Source organism: Rattus norvegicus, chromosome 6 (assembly GCF_021556685.1).
Source record: "Rattus norvegicus strain SHRSP/BbbUtx chromosome 6, alternate assembly SHRSP_T2T, whole genome shotgun sequence".
Lineage (NCBI taxonomy): Eukaryota > Metazoa > Chordata > Mammalia > Rodentia > Muridae > Rattus > Rattus norvegicus.
In genome coordinates this window covers 52,242,893-52,259,696 of record NC_141539.1, presented here as the reverse complement: position 1 = coordinate 52,259,696, position 16,804 = coordinate 52,242,893, and the positions used below count along the sequence as shown (strand labels likewise).

Here is a 16,804-nt window from a genome sequence, read left to right as displayed (position 1 = left end):
CTTATCTGAGGTTGCCGCTGAAACTGAGCGGGCAACATGACCTCACAGATAGCATCCTGCTCCACCCTAAGCCCCACTCAGCCAAGAAGGTAATTTATGCTCAGCTTAGTTTCAGCCTTAATCTGTTCTATTGATTAATTTTAATGTATGAATCCCATTGTGGGAAAACTAACAGGTCTTTCAGAAGGTCAGTAATACAATTGGAGACCACGGGTCTGTGGTTCAGAATGAGGAATCAGGCCCCAAATCCTATACATTTTGGAAAGACGTGCTTAGTCTTCCAGAAACTCCCCCTTCCCTCTTGCTTGAAATTCACATACTGGCCCTGCTCCCAGAGACGTTGAAAGCCAGGTAAATGGGTAGCACTTGCCACTCAAGACTTAAAATCTGTCCCTTCTCAGATCCAGCAACATGATTTTGGCAGAAGGGACAGAAAGCACATTATAAAAATTGAGGGCTTAGCAAGACCTGGAGCAGGGGTAGGTGTGGCCACAGGGGGGTCAGAGGCAAATCTTGCTGTCATCATAAGTGCTGGGTCAGCTGTATACTGGCATATATACTAGCTTACTCTTGGTCTGTGTTCTACACTGTATAGACCTCCTGTGTCTGTTCTGCTAAGTAGTCAGTATATAAAAGGGAATATCACCATGTCTAGGACATGGAAGGAGTAAACTAAGGGAGCTGAGGGGACCCTGAGTGGGTTGTGGGGTCTCTATATATGGCACTGTGGGCAAGAAAGGGTCCACAACTGGGCATTTCCCATACAGAGATGCTGAGTATTCCAAGTGAACAGGAAGTGGGCTTTGAAGGAGCTGGCTTTCGTGTGCTGCCCTAATTCTAAGAGTCTTGTATATTGCCAAGAGGACTTTTCAGTCATCACTCTTGGGCAGCTTCAAAACTACAGAGCATCTCCCAGTGTGACATTCCCTATAGAGGTCCTCAGTGCCTCAGTGGTGTGGTATTATCTGGGCACAGCAGTCCTCCCTCCACCTGCATCGAAACCCAAACCAACTTTCTCTTAGTCACAACATTTTTGACTCAACAAATTACAAATTACCATATTCAACTCACATGTGGGGATATGTTGCTATTAAATACAATCTGTGAATATTTACTACTAATTAAGATGTACAACATGTGAAAAAATATCTTATTATTAAAAATAATAATAGGAGTTGAGTTTGAACTAGAAACAGGCAGCCACCACCACCACCACCACTGAGCTGATCTCTCTGGGCAGGGTCTAGGTAACCAAGCGAGGCTGCCCTGAGATCAACTCCCAGCAGTTTCCCCATCTACTCCTGCACCCTAGGAGCAAACTGAGAACTACAGGCTGACCTAGCAGCACTGGGAGTGGATTCAAAGCCTGCCTCCCAGTTCAGATGACCTTTCTCCTCAGCTCTCTAACCAGCTCAGTGACCTCAGACCTCTGGTACGATGGGCAGCAGAGGAGGCTTGCAGCTCCCACAAACCAAGTCTAGGCACCTCATCTCCAGACACCTCCCTCCCAACCTCACCTTCACTTCTGCTTGTGACTCCACCTCTAGCTTTGCCATTGTTGGTGGACATCACTTGGGGAATATCTGTCTTTGGTGTTAGAAGAACTAGCTTAACAAAGCAACCGCAGTGCCCAGCCTTCTCATCCTGCTCGTTAGCCAGCGTTTCTAGCAGTGGCACTCTGGGCCAAAAGTAGGGGCGGGGCGGTCATGGGAACACTGACACCAATGGGTGTTACACCCCAAACTGCGCACTGGATGAGGATGAGTGAAACTGAGAGCTCACATCATCCCCGAATTCCGTGGGCAGCACAGGTTACGTAGTCAGAGCAGTTGCTAGGATCGGGATTCTGAGAGAGGCCGTCTTTGTGGAATTGCCTCTGGAGACTCCTTATGAAGGGCTGGCTATGTCTCGTCTCACCTTTGCAATAATGAATGCCCGTCCATTGCCCAGCTGGTACGCACAACTGAGAATAGCCCTCGGAAGACTGCCCTTTGTTCTGGAAGGAAGGTTCTCTGCGTGTGTCCTGAGGGGCCTGTGAAACTCAAGCCTCTGTCCAAACCACAGACCTAAGGTTTGACATCAAATCCTAGAAAAGAACAAGAGACCTGCCTAGCCTCTGGGTCTGTGCTCCACCGACCATCTAGAAGGTGTGGAGAAAGGCAGGAATGCATGCATAAGCCGAGGCCCTGACAGAGTGGGCTGTACCTCAGTCGAGAAGAGGACTGGGAAATGGACAAACCATGTACAGACCCTCCACTGAGCCCCCAGTGTGCACAAAACCTGGCTGGTGTGTGTGTGTGTGTGTGTGTGTGTGTGTGTGTGTGTGTGTGTGCATGTGTGTCAGTGAGCTCAGACCTCTGATACAATGGGCATCAAAGGAGGCTTGCAGCTCCCACTAACCAAGTCTAGACACTTGGTCTCCAGACACTCTGACTGCTGCTCCAGTCTCCTCCCAGCACTGGCTTCCTTGCACCACCACCAGCACCCCACCCCCACCCCCACCCCCACCTCCGGCTGGAGGCGAGAAAGCCTGCATCCTTTCTTCACATACCTGAGACCCTGCTCTCCTCCCTTTCTGGTGAGGTGAGAGAATGACCTGAACAAAGACAAAGAGGTAAGGGGTCTTCCCCACACCCACAAGATTGCCTGAGTCTATTTGCTGCATGGATGTCTGACAGTCCAGAGAGATCAGACAGCTGAATGCCCTGGCTGTCCTGGAAGAGGCGGGGAAGCCTCTGCATTGCTGTTCCAGGAATCCGCTCTGGAAAAAAGCTGCAAGCCGCTGCCAGCTCTGAGTTCATTAAATGGCTTCTGCCGTATTAATCTTTTGTTTCTGCTTAATGGAGGTTACAGTGAATGGGAGGAGGTGAGTTCCCAGGGCACAGGGCTCAGTGTGGAATCACCATGGGAACGGCAGCTTGATCTCCATTGGGTGACTAGTTCCCGAGGCCCACTCAACATCCTCTTTAAGGGCTCAGAGTGCAGGCTGTACCCTGTTCATCAGTCTGCAGGCCAAAGGGAACAGAGGCAAACAGCTCTGCAGGTCACTGGCTACCACGCAGCACTGGCCCCATTCCTGCCCTTCTTGTCCCGGAGGGCTCTGCTAGTATCAGAGGGAAAACGCTGAGTCAGGAGCTTTCTGGAGAGCAGAGAGCATGTCCGTGGCCCTGCTTTCCCAGCAGACATTTTCAGAGCAAGTAGGGCGAATCCAGCTAGCAGAGGAGCAGGGCTAACCATGGCCTGCAAGTCACAGGACCGGGGCTACATAGGGAGGCAGAGAAGCAAAGACACAGCAAACACAGCAACAGGATTCCCGGAGAAATACAAACCAGCAGCCCAAGGCATCCTGGGAACCAGAGCAGCTGAAGGTGGAAACAGTTGCTATGGATTAACGGTCCTTAAGGATTGATGGATGAGCTGGTTGCTGGTTGTTCAGTCCTGTTTTCTTTTCCCCGGGGGCGGGGGGGAGGGTTCTTCTTAGAGCCAGAAAGTTGAACCAACAGGGCTGATATAGGGACAAGCAGGACCAAGGCCTGGGACAGGGGGCCATGGAACTGAGGGAGAAACTGACTATCCCAGCTATAGAGACACATCTTTCTACAGAGCATTTTAGCCTGATCGCCTAAGTTGCAGTCACCTTCCCAGTTCCTGTGAACTGGAGTTTGCTGTAAGAATTTAGGATGAACGCAGTTCAGTCAGGCACATCTAAGCTCTAAGCCTCTACTCCTCTGCCTGGGGAGCTCAGGGCTCTGCCATGTGTTCTCCTCTCTGCCAACATCACCCTTAGGAGCTTTGGCCTGCTTTCTTGATTTCATGGCCTCATGTTCCAGGACATAACGGGTATATGGATGGATGTCCCAGGATGTCAAAAAGTCTGTTTTCAACAGTGAACATCTGTACTCCCAAAATATAAATCTGTTTTTTATTCTGTGTTATGATCTCAGTGAATCCAGTTATATATTCATCCACCCACCCACCTATCCATCCGAAAATATTTATTGAGTGCTATGTCTGAACTGTCTTTACATTCCCAGAGCTCACAGGGAAATCAGAATGTCAGGGTTTAATGAAATAATTTCATGAACCAGTGGGATCTTTCATGTACCGCAAACACTAGAATTTAGAGAAGCCTGCAGAGATTGAGAATGTGTGCTAGGGAAATATGGCCAGGTCACAGTGGAAAGAGACACTGCCCAGAGGATGTGACATAGGCCACCAAGAAGAGATAAGGGTAGTAGACAGGGCCCAGAGGGGAAAAAGTGGTGTTGACTCTAGTGACAGGTTTGGGAGCAGGAGCGGAGCGAGTACTCTGAAAAGAGACAGCAGCTGCAGAGGGACCTGACCACATCAGGCACTGTAAAAATAAAAATAAATAAAAATAAAAATAAAATACTGTGAGTGTAGCTGCTTTATAAAGGGTTTTAATCAGTGGCTGATGACACCAGTTTCACCAGTTTTCATCTTGAATAGTAGATCACTCACTGCCTTGTCCTCAAGAAAATAGGGCGTGTTTCTAGTGTGAACCACCCCGTCACCATAACAGCATGAGTGGCTCGTATCAAAGCAATGGGCAGGTGGACACAGATGGATTTCAGTTTGATATGTGGGGGAATAAAACAATACAAGCTGGTTGTAGCTCCACAGTGGTTGTGGACAGCCTGCTGATGGAATGTGGTAAGAGAACACTGGGAGGTCTGCGCAGCCTGGACTAAGGATCTCGGTGTGCTTGAGACACAGTTAGGCTGAATGCCACCACGGAATAGGGTCTGGATCTAGAGAAGAGGTGTCACCTAGATATCACATGCTGGCAACAAGGTCTGAGGCCAAGAAACACAATACTGCAAAGATCCCCAGCAAAAGATGAGACACCAAGAAGACGGTGACAGCACAGCTGTGTCACAGGCGTCATGGTTAACTCCAAAACAAACATGACTGGTGCTGTCTGCAAGGGACTAGAAGGAAGCTCTCTGCAGTGGTTAGCACCTGGAGGTCATTCTGACCTAGGAAGAACAGTTGTTGAGTGAATTATTTACCTTCTGTTGCTGTGATAAACATTATGACCAAGGCGATATGTATAGATGGAAGGGTTTGTTTGGGCTTATGGTTCAAGGGGATTAAGAGTCCTTCACAGTATGGGAGCAGCTGGAGCAGCAGCCTGAGAGCTCACATCTTGAACTGCAGACAAGAAGCAAACAGACCCAGCTAGATTTGTGGGAGTCTCTAAACTCTCAAAGCCCACCCCAAAATAAAGCCACACCTCCTCAACCTACCCAAAGAGCACCCAGGACTACAGGGAATACCTTCTCATCCAAACCAGCACAGCAAACTAATACACCGAAGGAGGGAAGGGGAAGGGGAAAGCTCTTTCAAGACATGCAGCTTTGAAGTAGCAACAAGGAGGGCAATCCAACAGGACACGGACGTGCAGCCAAGAAAGGACTTTCTCTATGGCTCTCTTGCTTTAGAGTTTGGGCTTTAGGAGGAATCATACCCATCCTCTTCTCCCATACCCCATGAAAGGTTCAATAGCATCATCCAGCATGGTGGTGCTTTAGCTAAAGCTCATACTGTGACTTCCTCCAGCTATTTTCCTGGGCTTCAGAACAATGCTCATACCCCCAGAAGATGGGGCGTGCTCATGAGTAACTGCTCACTGCAGAGGCCCCAAGACTCAGCCTTCTCGCTTCCATAAAGAATATTCTGAGGACTCGGGGAACTCCATGGAACATCTTGGAGCACTTGAACTCAGATAGTCTCCCTGGCTATCTTTCTGAATTCACCCCTCATAGAGAACAGCTTCCTAAATACCCCTTATCCTGGAAGTTCTGTGCAGCAGCTAATCAGGGCTACCTAGATAAAACTACAGCTTTCTGACTTTTGTATTGATGGGATTCAAAATGACCGCCATCGCTACAGAGGACCATGAGACCACTGTCCCCCTCTGTCCCCCTTGAATAGTTGCTTCTTTGTTCGGCGGAATATTGTTGGGCACACTACAGCTGCTTTTTGACCCTGAAAGAGTCCCTTCATCTCAAATTCCTTCCCCAGAAAACCCATTCTGAGACACTAGATTAGGTCCTCTGTCAGGACCACTCTACATTCCTTGTTTCCTGGGGTCTCAGCAGGCTTTCCCTGTATCAGGAAACTAGCAGAAGAAGGCTGAACTTGGAGCTCCCTCGGTTCCCATCTTTCTTATCACAGGAACTATCCCTCCCTGCAGTCTCAGAGCTTCACCCTCAATCACAGAGCTGCAGAGCATTTAGAACACAAATTGTGGCTGAAATGTGTGCCATCCTGGTACCTGCACACATTTTCTCCACACTCTCAATTATGCCACAAATTGAGAGCCTCCTGCAACCACATTCTCTCTCCACTCTTCTCATTTATTTTACATTAGCACAAGCGGTTTTGATCCGTAATGGCTGAAAAAAATGATTTTCTGGAATGTGCCAAAATGAAATGAAGAAAGATTATTAACCTGCATGATAAAATTCAAGCTTTATAACTAAAGGTGCCTTCAAGGAAGTACTCTGGAAGAGAAGGATAGAGTCATCAGCCAGCAATTAAGAATTGGTGAAAGTCCTCAAACAAGGAGAACAGTGTTATAAACATCTCTCAGCCTGAAAGTAACGAGCGACAATTATAAAAATTAATGCTACTAGATAAAACTATAGCTTCACAATGTTTGAATTATTGGGGATCCAAGTCACTGCCATCATTAGAGAGGTGTTCATGAATATTCACTTCTTTATTAGGCAAGGACTGGGTGTGTTGCAACTGCTTTTTAGCTTTGCCTGTCCAGCAGCTTAGAGATTGCAGAAAGCCAATATGTTCACATCTCCCAACAACCAAGATGCAGCTTAGATGTATAGGTATCCAGTAAACAATAGCAAGATGGTTAAATGCATGGATAAGTAAATAGATATGTTAATGAACATGTAAAGAAACTTGTGTATTCTAATTTCCTTTCTGTTACTGTGACAAAACACTTGGAGCAAAAGCAACTTAGAGAAGGAAGGATTTATTGGCTTGCACGTCCAGGTCACAGTCCATCACTGAGGATAGTCAGATCAAACACTCAAACAAGAGCCCGAAGTAAAACCTATGGATGCACACTGCTGGAAGGTTGATGGGCCCATGTCTATCTAGCTTTCTTAAACAGCCCAGAATCACCTTCTTCCTACCGCCAACAATCAAGACAATCTCTCACAAATATGAACACAGAACAATATGGGCTGTGCAGTTTCTCATTTGAGACTTTCTCCTTAGATGACTCTAGACTATGTCAAGTTGACGGTTAAAGCCAACTAGAACAACATATATGTAAATGACCTCTTATGTTTTGAAGAGTGGCTAGTGAGATAAGCTATCCATGTCTGCGTATGCTTCCCAACTGTGATTACCCCTAAAAGCTTCCAAAAGTGACTGTCCACTTTTTAGGAAGGCAGGAGACATAGAACCTCAATTAGAAGAATTATGAGGCTACTACTATATTACAGAGTCATATCTTGGGTGGCCTCCCACCGTAGATCAACCCACATGAGGTAACTACTGATTGATTTCTTTGTTCATTCACTCAACAAACCCACTACTATGTTTTAAAACCCGGTGTCTGCTGTGATGAAATTTAGCCATGCCTGAAAGAGAAAGAGCTCCACCTTTACCAGTCCTACTATTAATGGGCCTCTCTCTCTCTCTCCAAAACTATTCGCTTTCAGATTATCGACATCTTACCTCCAGAGATAATTTTTCTCCACATGCTATGCGTCCTAGGCACGACCTTAGTTTACTGGTACCTTTAAGAACAATCTATTCTTCTAAAGCTATTTTAATAAATGTAAAATCACTGTGAATATGTTCTCTGAGTACGTGGGGCTACTGACTTTGGACACCACGTATGAAAACTGTAGCATGTATAGTCACATAGTTGAAGTCACGTAGTTGATACATACTGGCAGACAAGTGGAGAACTTGAACCCACATGGCTTTGATGTCATGCCTAGAGCTAAGGGGCTTTGTATTTCCCTCAGGTGGGGTAAAATAGATGCTAACAGAACCTCAATGAGGTCCTCACTAGTCAGTTGTTAAGCGTAGGTGGGGACACCCAGAGATAAGCAATAATATACAGCCTAGCAGTCTGTAAGGAGCACGATAGTCTAGGAAACCTGTCTTACTGAATCCCTTTTAAATGAGGCTGTCCTGGCCATGGGCAGCTATAACTGTTTTCTCAGTGCCAGGCCTGCTGTCCTCTTTCTGGGCTACCTACCACTCCAGACTGCATGGGTGGCTCTGCTTCGGTTCATAGCACAGATCCCTCAGTCAACCTCTTGTCCTAGGTTGCCCTCAATCTAGGTCCTCCCGAAATTAGGTCAGAGTCCTCTATCAGACTGGCAGGCATTTGGTCCAGGGCCACCCCCGGCTGTGCTGACCTGATTTGCTCACCTCCATGTGTCCCTCAGGGCTCCTTCCTACACAGCATCTTCCTTGACCACATCAAAATAGGCCATGCCTTGGGTTGGCTTATATTCCTTTCCTGCAGGCTTGGGTGCTCTGCTTCTGCCCATTAGCCCCTGGTCTATGAAAATTAAGGTGATCTGTACATGTTAACCAACTTAACAGCATGGTCTGGACATGTTAACTGGCTGCATTTAAAGAAATTCTTAAATGTGCATACAATGAGTCTATCCTTAGAAGTTGTAGGCAAGTTTTCATGAAGCACCCCTTCTGCTTGAGGGTGAAGAGGCATAAAAATGTAAGTAATCTTCAGGTCTGGGCTGATCCTGAACATATTCACACACACACACACACACACACACACACACACATAGTCAGCTAATTCTGATCCAGTTGGGATAAAAACAGCAATTGGTGTTCCATTGTTGGCTGCCTTATTCGGTTATTGAGCATACTATCCAGGCCTGGGAGAAGAGAGCCTGCAGAGAGGGAAGGAGAGTCTTCTTGTCCTGATCTGTTTCCTGTTGCTGTGGTAAAACTCCAACCAGATGCAACCTGGGGAGAAAAGGATTTACTTCATCTAACAGCATATAGTCCATCACTGAGAAACGTCAGGGAAGGAAGTCATGGCAAAAACTTGGAGGAAGGGTCTGAGGCAGAACCACAGAGGAATACTGCTTCCTAGTCAGCTTGCTTGGTTAGTCTATCCAGGACCGCTGCCTGCTCATGGGAGGCACTGCCCACTGTAAGCTGAACCCTTTTATATCAATCATCAATCAAGAAAATATCCCACAGATTTACTGGCAGTACAGTCTGGTGGAGGCAATTCCTTGGTCAATGGTCCCTCTCACCCAAGGACTCTAGCTTGTGTCACAATGACAGAAAACTACCCAGTACACCCATGAATCCCCTGATGCCACCACCCTTTCCTCCATCTGCCGAATGAACTCAATAGACTGAATCACTTCCAGTGACCTTTAGGTGCTGACCTTTGCTGATCCCAGATGGTCTCTGAGAACCTGCTTCTCCCTCCTGCACCTCAGACACCACTTCCCTCTTCCCATAAGATGTCAATCTAAAACCCAATAGCTTGTCTTCCCATAAATTTTTAAGCTCTCCTCCTCCCCGAATCTCTTGTATCCTAAGCCATAGGATTCAGAGAAAGAAAATAGCCCCATTATATGAATTAAGAATGTGAGGCCCAGAAACAGTAGGCTAAGGAGGTCCCTGAATAGAAGAAAACCAATGTCATGCTCACGAGATGGAAGTCACTCAGTTCAGAAATCTCTCTCTCCAGTGATTCACATATTCATGCCTTTGTCTGGCCTTGGAGAGAATTAAGAAACCCTAGTTGCAGGGACAAGACTGAGAGATTCTCTCTTAGGAGAATGTCAGTGATGCCTGCCCTGGACCATTTGGGTGGCTCTTCTCTCCTGTTCACCAGCCCTTGTTTCCTTGAAGGATAGTAGCATCTGCTATTGGGATAGTCTGGATTCCAAGGAGAGGGATACCTGATTGCCATCATTGTTTTAAGGCTTTAACTAAACCCATTCACTTGGTCTTGGCTCATGTTCCAGAAGCTCCTGAAGTGGGGACTCCCTGCCAACTTGTTAGAGTACCCCAGTCCCCTCCACTAGTTTAGACCTGCCTCTGTTACACAGTGACTTTCCTTTTATTGACAGTTGCTCCTCTATCCTGCTGCACTGGGCACTGGGTCAGGTAGTACCTACTTCCAGAAAAATGAAGTGATTCTGCCCCTTGGGTGTTTCGAGATATCTTATCTTTTGCTCGGTGACCACCAAACTGAGCCCCATCTGGAGTCATGATACTTATGGAAATGAGACTTTGACCCAAGCTGCTAAAATGTGCGTCTCTGTTATGTGTATGTGTGTGCATATGCGCTCAGTACTTCGTAAGAAGGGTCTACAGCTAGTTGGGGGCTCATGGTTGGTATCTCTGAGATAAGAAAGGAGTTTTGATTCTTTTAGTTCTGGGATGACTCTGAGGACCTGGTTATTACACCCATGTCCCCATAGCAGACATGGAAGTGAGGATAGAAAAGGCAGATTTTGGATCAGAACCAGGGGCTGCCCTTCACATACCAAGGACCCAGTTCCTGTGAGAGACTGGAAAATTAGATCCTTAGATGGGAGTTCTGGTGTCAGGATGGCACAGACTGGACACTGAACCCAGACAGTTCTGTAACTCCCATGCAGAGCCACAGTCCCGCAGAGCCTCCTTGCTGAGTCTCCTCTGGCAGTTAATGTTTGCACTGATCATGTATTAACTAATGTGGTCCTGAATTTTTATACAGAAATGAGGGCAATAGCACCTGGGCTTCTGCCTCTAGAGGTGAAATGAACTTTGTGTGCCGTTATAACGTGTGAACACCCACATTTGACCTGGAGCTCATAAAGTACCTTAACGTCCATTAGAGACCCTGATTTTCTAGTTTGAGTTGATATCCTGTGTAGCTGCAGACATTCTCTGCATTCCTCACAGAGGTGAGGCAGGAGGTCAGCAGGGAAGGGGCAGGCCAAGGGCTGGTGAGAGCCAGTCCCTAACTCAGAGCTCTGTTCGGCAGGACATATGCCCCTGGCAGCATTTCCACAAACGTATATTAGGACCCAAGGAAAGAATTCACCTGCAGCATGAATCACTACTTACATACCACAAGAGACCAGCGCCTGAGCCTCTGGTGCCCCAGCCTAGGCTTAGCACATGCCTGCAGGCTGCCACACATGTGTGTAAGGGACTCGGATCTGGGTCCTTCTGTATGTAAATGCAAATGTAGCCTGATAGATACCAGCCCCGTACTTCAGAAAGGGATAGTCCACAGGGGTCACACGGCACCAGGATCATATCCTGAAGACATGTATTTCACTGGGAACTAATATTTTCTTCTATCACCTCTTTCAAGATCCCCAAACAGAAATATTTCAGAAAGGAAATAAAAAATGGCAGCACACTTCCTTTACTGATGAACTGCAGTGCCTATGGGATTCCTGGAAATACACACTCACTGTGACAGCCGCTATCAAACCGGCTCTGGGCAGCGTCTTCCTGAAATTTATTGGAAAAATAATTAGAAGCCCTGTGAGTCTGGGCTACAGCCACAGGGTCAGCAGTGCCCTTAGCCTGTAAAGTCATGACCCCGCACCGTGGCTGGCCCAGTGGTCTGCCCAGAGTCTTCATTAACTCTGAAGAGAATCAAAGTGCTAATTCCAAATGGCTTGTCTGGAGAAGGAACTTCATCTGGGGCTATGTCCAGTGATCATTCCACAGGAACAGATGTGTAGTACTCAGGAAGCAGGCCCTGCCCCTACCTTAGTGATCCCAAGGGTCCAAGGAGCTCCCATGCTCTGGTTCTTCTCCTGAGAAGACCTCTTTCCTGGGAAGTACATACAAGTTCAAGCTGTCAGGCCAGTGTCCAGTCAGTACTGCCCAACTGAGATCTCAGTCAGAGAAGACAGCTTCCTCCCTGGGGAGTATACAGGACAGCTGACCACAGCTGTGCAGAGAGAAACTGCCCTGAAGAAGGTGACCTCTTTGTGACCCATTGTGGCTCAAGGGACAAACATCAGAGTTCCTGGAAAACTGGAGAACTCCAGCCTCCCTCCCCTTTCTCAGAAGGACAGAGAAAAACCTACAATTTGATAGGGTCCCAGAGATGCTTGTGCGTTGGAGCTTGTGGGAGCCTTGCACTGGGCTCTGAGGGCAGCTGCCTTATTGTGGGAGAGGCTTGATTCTTGCAGGTCCGTCCACCCTTTGTTTTCTGTGTTCCTTTGTCCAGCATTTAGAAAGATCACTGCCTTTTTCTTTCTTTCCTTCCTTTTCTTCCTTTCTTTTTTTTTAATCTTTTAAAAAATCAATGTCACCTTGGTGGAAAGTTCACCCTGTACCACCCTGGATTCTGAGGGTGGTGTGGGAGGAGGCATTGCATTCCCCTCCACTCAGGTATTTCTAGTGCCTCCGCTCTGAAATAGCTGAACTCCCTCTGTGCAAATTGCAGGTACTGAGCAGCAAGCCTGGTTCTGGGCAGCCTTTCCTTCCCAGGCTTCAGTCTGCACAGGGAGGAGGCTTTCAGAGGAGGGAAGAGGCACAGCTCTTTGTCCTTGGAGGAGGAGGGTAGGTCTGAGCTGCTGCCCCCTGTCTGCTTCCTTCTCCTGCGGTCTGGTCCACCAACTGGGGCAGGGCACTGTGAGGCTAATGAATGAGCAGCCTGAGGCCATTTGGGGCTAAGCTGTAGGAGAACTGTGCCCAGACCAACAGGGACAGCCTTTCTTCTCAGAAGAAGGGCCTGAGGCATTTCTGTAGCTGCCTTCACAGACTTTGCCTTATCAGCCCCACAAGCCGACAGGCTCAGTCTCAAAGCTGCCATCCTGAAGGCACAGTGTCCCTCAAAAGCCAGCTCCATTGCCCAGCCCCCCCCCCCCACACACAACCTGTCTGAAGCAGTGTGCTTAAGGGGAACACAGCCTGGCTGCTAGTGTCTGCCTCTGCAGGGGCTGCAGCCTCAAAGCCAGCCAACATGACCTTGGGAGTCACAGAGACCCAGATTTGAGTCCTGCCTCTTAGACGTGTTAGTTGACCTCTCAAGCATGTGCATTTGGGGTTTTCTTCTGTTTGTTCTTATTTGTTTTGTCTCACCTATTTTATTTGATTAAGGAAAAAATGAAAAAATGAAAAAATGAAAGGCGGTTATGAGGGCTGGGGAGATGCTAAGCAAAGGTGAGGACTTGAGTTCAGGTCCCCGGACTCAGGTAGAACTGGATATGAAAACACTTGGCAATCCCAGAAGTCCAATCATCAGATGAGAGGCAGATGAAAGAGGATCTTAGAAAGCTTCTGAAGCAGCATCGAGTGCTAGGACGTCTTATCTCAAAGTGAGAGGTGAAGACTGAGACTTGAAGCTGACCTCTGCAAACACTCTGTGCGCACATATAGCCAACCTTGCACACATGCAGACACACACACACACACACACACACACACATAGATACACAGAGAGAAAGACACACAGATAGACATACACACACATATGCTCACACACACAGAGACACAGACAAACATACACAGAGACACACACACATACATACTCACACATGCAGACATAGACACACATAAATACACACAGACATACACATACAGAGACACACATACACACACACATACAAAGACAAACACACAGAAAGACATACACATACAGACATAAACCCATAGAGACACACACAGACATACAGACACAGAGACACACACAGACTTATACATACACACACACACACACACACACACACACAAAGACACAAACACATACACACACACACACAGACACATCATGATTAAAGAATGATTTTTTTAAAAGTCAGGTGCTGTCCCACATGTTATTAACTATAGGACTGTGAATATGGAGACAAGTGGAGCTGGAGTTCAAAGTCATCCTCAGTCATCACTAAAAAGATGTCCCCATGGCTAATCTCTTATTTAGATTTGCCTTGGCCAAGAAGACACCAAGTGCACAAAGTCAAAGAACCACAGGATTATGGCATAGTTGTACAGCTAAAGGGGTGTAGGAGTATGTGTATGTGTCACACATGCATGTGCATATGCGTGTACATGCGCAAATGTGTGTATGTGTGTTACTGTCCACAGCTGGGTGCTGAATCCTTATCCAATATTCTCTAGCGCAGAATTCAGGCATTTGCTCTCTGACATATATTTTTAGTTTCCTCGTCTGCAAACCACAGGAAATCAGATGCCTTCTGGTAGGGTTATAGGAGAAAAGCTGGGGTGTATGACAGCAGAACATAGAAGGGAGACTCAGGAGTCCATCCAGCAGGACCCCTCAGAGTCCTATGATTAATATATGATTTTAACCTAACCTGCTTGCCTGAAAGTTCTAAAAATCCCACTGAGAATAAGAAAACAGAAATGTTGATATTTTCATGATCTTCTGGAATTTCCAATGAACGAATAAATGCAATCAGCAATCAATCCTCAGGAATGGAGGAATGAAACAGAGAGACCCTCCACAGCCTGGAGACAACCTACACCTCCCTTATGACACTGTTTCAACAGCAAGGGAAACTGCTTCAACACAAGGCCAATCCCCTTCACAGCCCCTCTCCAGGGGCTGACTTGTGTCCCAGACACCAGCACTTCTTGCCATAAACTGCAGATCCTCAGCTGCCCATCACCCCATTAGACTGAAAAAATGACAGAGTACTAAATACGCATTCCTAACATGACCTTCTCAAGTACACACATTCATACATGCCAGCACACAGCTCAGTACATGTATATCACCTACTCAGGACATGTGTGCCTAGTAGATGTTCCTTGTAAGCTCTAATTTTCTCTTTTGCAGAACCTAGAGTCACCTGAAGGAAAAGCTTCAGCTGAGGAATTCGCTGGATCAAACTGACCTATGGGCATGTGTTGGGGGGATTGTCTCATTGACAGATGAGGGCCAAGACTGTTGAGTGGCATCATTCCCCGGGGAGGGTGGCCCAGGCTGGGTAAGAAAACTAGCTGAACATGAACCCGCAAGCAGGCTAGCAAGCCTTGTTCTTGCACTGATCGCTGCAGCTCCTGCTTGAGTTTCTGCCCTGACTTCCTGCAGTGATGGACTGTGACCTGGAAGTGTGAGCCAAATAAATCCTTTCCTCCCCTGAGTTGCTTTTGGTCATAGTGTTTGTCATAGCCGCAGAGAGCAACTAGAACAATAGAAGATAGGCTTTGACCCCTACATAAGCAACTTGTCGTTTGAAAAATTACTATATCTAGTCAGAGCAAGGGAGGAGGGAGCTGCTGGGGGTGACCCACGAACTCAGGTTGTGACAGGGATGAAGAAGGTGAGGAAGATGGAGAGATGAGGTAGGGGAGAGGAAAGATGTTCTAGGAGCTGAAGGCACGCCAGGGAGATAACCTGTCGTGAAATCTTGATTTATGGCAAAATACAATTTTAAAACAAATGCATGGGCTGAAACCTGCCATTTCAGGTTATATAAGAAAGAAGCGAACAGGTCCATTCTCTGTTGGCTAAGTCTGCACTCACCTGACCACCCCTCCCTCTGTCTCCTGTACTCCTCTATTCTCTCTCCCTCCCTCCCTCTCTCCCTCCCTCCTTCTCCCTGTTTCCCTCCTTCCCTGTATTTCTGCCTGCCTCACCCCTCACTCCTCCCAATGCCAATCGCCCTCTCTGCCCTGCCTCCCTTAGCCTGGCTTTCCACTGGTGCAGGAGAGGATTGATGGCCACAGCGAGCCCCCCTCTGCTTCCCAGTCACCAGATCATCCTGCTCGCAGCTTCTTTATGTGGGGCTGTTAGCTCTGCTCTGCTGACTTGGGAGGGCACATATTTTTAATCTCTCTTATTTTTAATGCCATACTTCATCCCTGGGCTTCTGGCTGCAACCACATTGCGACCTCAGAATACCAACATCAGGGAAGCCACTGCCACTTGTCACCCCACGCAGATCGCCTGGGGCTCTGAAATTAAAAAGCAGAGCGTGGGAGGGAGCACATTTGAAACTCTCACTCTCGGCTTCGGCGCAGTCTACTGCAGGGAAGGCTGGCCTGTGAATGAATGGTACTCCTTGCAGCAGCAATGTGTGCCTTAAGGAGCGTGGGGGAGGGGGAGCCCCAAATGAACAAGGTCAGTGTGCATTGTGCTCCCATCCAAGAGAGGCTAGACATATCCATGGACAGGAGAGAGATAACAAAGCTCCCGGCATGGAAGGGAGACCAGTGAGCGGGACATCCGGGAAGGTAACACTAATGTGGGTGCAGGCTGGGCAGACAGTGGGCCAGAGAGGGCAGCACTCAGTACCTCCCCAGCACTATAAGATGCCTTCCTTGCCTTTGGTTCAGTGCTCACAGCTCATCACCCCCTCTCTGCTCCTTTTGGGACTTATTTCCTCTCTCCTCTAGCTCTTCTGTGATTTGAAGTGTGAAGAAGAGTGGACTCTGTGTAAAGGCTCTAGGTTTGCAATAGGTGAGGCTCCACCCATGGCTGAACCACGCTCACCCGTGGCACACACACAGACCACAGACATGTGTTCACTACCCCAACCTCACTAGCATTCTGTGAGCCAGATTTCCAGGGACTTGCTTGGCCCATTTTGTAGCTAAAAACAAGGACCCAGGGCAGCCCAGAGATGTACCTCCTTGTGCAGATCAGCTTTGGGAGAGCATCTCACTCCCATCCCAGCAACCTTACTGTTCCCTGCAGTACCAGCCCATGTAAGAGGCACATGGGGGACACCTAGCCCTGCAGCCCCAACTCATTAATACTTTCTAGAGGATCCCATTCTCTCTTCTCCAAACATGCAAAGACAGAGGGACATTTACT

At 47.6% G+C, this 16,804-nt stretch overlaps 1 long non-coding RNA gene across 1 annotated transcript; it reads right to left on the bottom strand.

The window, feature by feature from the left end:
• Positions 1–7,005: 7,005 nt before the first annotated feature.
• On the bottom strand, positions 7,006–12,022 carry LOC148005180 (uncharacterized). The gene is made up of 2 exons (XR_015622964.1): positions 11,781–12,022; positions 7,006–9,009 (listed from the first exon to the last, which is right to left on the bottom strand). It is a non-coding gene; the product is annotated as an uncharacterized LOC148005180 (long non-coding RNA).
• Between the last annotated feature and the right edge of the window lie 4,782 nt (positions 12,023–16,804).